This window comes from Cheilinus undulatus, linkage group 18 (genome assembly GCF_018320785.1).
Source record: "Cheilinus undulatus linkage group 18, ASM1832078v1, whole genome shotgun sequence".
Lineage (NCBI taxonomy): Eukaryota > Metazoa > Chordata > Actinopteri > Labriformes > Labridae > Cheilinus > Cheilinus undulatus.
Window position 1 is genome coordinate 26,438,667 of NC_054882.1, and position 2,602 is coordinate 26,441,268.

Genomic DNA, 2,602 nt, shown 5'->3' on the forward strand with positions numbered 1-2,602 from the left:
GTTTGTGAATAGCGGAGCTTGTTGGTGGGTAAAACTCATGCCGAGGCCAACAGGAAGCAGGTCTGGAAAAGAGCATAAACACCTTTATGTCATGAAAAGCCTTCAGTGCTGTTCTTTTCTCTTTATTTCATATGGAAATGTGGTTCAGTTCTAATAAAACTGTTGTTCTTTTTACACACACTGAAAAATAACAGTGTGGTTCCATAAGAAAAGGTGGTATTTATTTACAGCGCTTTCATGTCAGTCTCCAAAAGGCTCCAGTAGCACCAGAAAAAGTTGCTAGATTTGTCAATAGTTTCTCAAAAAAAAAAAAAAAAAAAAATCGCTAGAGGGGTCTGAAAACTTACAAAATATAGCGACAAAGTTGCTAAATTAGTAACACTGGGGACGAAGCATCAGTTGATAGCATTATAGTGCAGCTACTGACACCTACTGGCCAAAACGAATATCACCCAGCAGGTACATTAGGCTTAAGCAGGTGAGTTTTTTCTGTTTAAAATGACACAGAACATCTAGATAAATGAAATTTAACCAGAAAAAATTAAAGTGTGTGTGTGTGTGTGTGTGTGTATGAACAGCCACAGCTCCACTCTACCACAGCTGAACACCACGCTGGCAGCAGTCATTGCCATTGGCTTCCAGTGCAACTAGACCCTGTCTGTAGCTACTGCATCATTCTCCTCAAATGATACTGATTGGTCTGTCTCAGATCTGGCACAATTGCTTCAGATTGGAGACATGAAATCTGGTCGGTCCATCTGCTTTGTAAGGTTAGTGTGTGGTGAGCTTAAGGGATTTGCTTTACTTTTAGAGACAGCAGGATAAGGATTTTTAGGAAACAGGACTTATGAATGTAAAGTACAGGGTCAGCAAGGAGTAGCCACTTTTTGTGCATTTTTACTGGAGATACATTTCTCTGCTGAGGTTGCCAAGGATATGACAAAAGGAAAGTTTTCCAGTGTTTATTGTGATTTGTGTGACATCCACCTTTAAAGACAGACTGTGTCACCCTGTCAGCTTCCCATAGTGCCAATCTACCTGCTCTCCTGGGCTCTGCTGCAGGTAATGAGTCCTGCTCTAGAGTTAGTGTTGGCCTGCAGATAATGAGAGGGCAACTGTCTGCTGTTTGATAAGCACAGACTCTAACCAAGTACCTAATCCTTCTGTGGACCTCAGGTGATCCTGGAGAGTCCAGATGAGTCTACACATCTATGTTCTCTATGCTGTGATTCTGTGTTTACACTTCTACAGCTGTGCTTCACCCTTAGATAAAGAAAGCCATTTGGCCTCTAATTATATCTCATGTCTTCATTTCTTGCAGCGATAATGACTTGTTGCCTTGCTCTGGCTTGGCAGCAAGCAGAGACCCAGTGAAAAAAAAGAGAAGAGTCTCTGAGGCATAGCAGCAGCTCCTGAGCCCGGCCTCGGTGACAGCTAATTTACTTCTATTTGAATGTGACACCCAGCTGCAAGGGAGTAACACCCCAAGTCTAGCAGGCTCCATGCACACTAATGCTGAATAATTTCTAATATCATGGCTGGCTGAGAGAAAGTGATAGAGGGAGAACATGTGTTAAACCTCAAGGGACGTCGTCCAATGAAACGAGAAATGCATGTGAACCTCAGTTTTAAATATGAGACTTAAACAAATAACAAAGAATGCAGACATAATTGATTGTGATGCATTTAAGCCTGGAGGAAAATGCACCTCTCTAACTGAGTTCTCCATACATTAAGAGCAAAGTATGACACTTCACAAGTCTGCATAATTAGAGCACCAGACAGAGATGATTTATCGCACAGACATCAGTGCTGCTAAGGGGAAGTGGGCCAACATGAAACACTGATAAGTTAACTAAATCTGCTAAGTTTAATGAACACACTCCTGAAACTAATTAGGTAAAGATGTGGAGCATCTTCATGTCCCCCTAATGGTAAAGAGAACACATTTAATACATGGGCGATGCTCATTTCAAACACATAGGAAAGCAGAGGAAAAGGCTCAAGGATACAGCAATGCCACTGCCGAACTCAGCTCCACTAATTCCCCTGATTATTAAACTGAGTTCATTAAGATCTAATGATGGCCAAAGGAGGAGCACAGAGAGAGACACTACAGTGGAGGTGGAAAGAAAAGAAGAGAAGAGAAAGAAGCACATTTTGAGTTTTTTTTTTTTTTTCTGGAGGTGGTTTGAAAATTGTGTGAAGGCATGGTGAAATTTTTAATTAACCTTGATGATAGCGGAGGAGTGTAACGGGAGACGCGCTGCAGCAGGAGTTTGCCAAGAGAAGTGTGATTGCTCATCTGCCTGTGTCCCTCTTTGGCCTTTAACAATGAGGAAGTTTTAGCAGTCTGAATCCACTTATCAGTTCCTGGTAAATGCAGAAAAGAGAGAGAGAGAGGGAGACGCCTGAAGCTGATACAAGGGTAATGAATTTGTGGGAAACATTGTTGACAGTGAAAGTACAAAGAAACTCCTGTTAACGTTTCTGGCTGTGACTTCCCCAGAAAAAGGCCCACATAAAGCAATCTGCGGACACAGATTTTTTCTCCAATAGGGAAGCTTCACAGTAGTTTCTCTAGCTGGAAAACCAGACAATG